Raw genomic sequence first — 261 nt, 5'->3', positions numbered from 1 at the left:
AGGGTCAGGTCTATGTGCTCAGGTTCCTGTTAGTAGCATGGGCCTAGGGCCAGAAGTGGCAGCAGCCAGGAGGAGCCGCAAAGCAGCTTCAAAGCCACCTCAGTCCAGCTGCGGAGCCACCCCAGCCCCGCTGAGTGCCCAGGGGGCAGTGGGATGCACCTTGGGCTAGGTGCTGCCTGGGCTAGGTGGGACTGAGGGACACACCATGGACCAAAGTCCCTCCATGGCCCAAATCTGGCCTGTGGGCAGTATTTTGCCGCC

At 62.5% G+C, this 261-nt stretch overlaps 1 protein-coding gene across 1 annotated transcript in view; it reads left to right on the top strand.

Moving 5' to 3' along the window:
* The window catches only part of GRID2 (glutamate ionotropic receptor delta type subunit 2), a 1,321,020-nt gene that overhangs the window by 36,656 nt on the left and 1,284,103 nt on the right, over window positions 1–261 (top strand). The window lies entirely within an intron of this gene.

The sequence above is a fragment of the Gavialis gangeticus genome, unplaced genomic scaffold, assembly GCF_001723915.1.
Source record: "Gavialis gangeticus isolate Ggan-Ray unplaced genomic scaffold, GavGan_comp1, whole genome shotgun sequence".
NCBI classification, from domain to species: Eukaryota; Metazoa; Chordata; order Crocodylia; family Gavialidae; genus Gavialis; species Gavialis gangeticus.
This window is presented reverse-complemented; position numbering and strand designations above follow the sequence as displayed.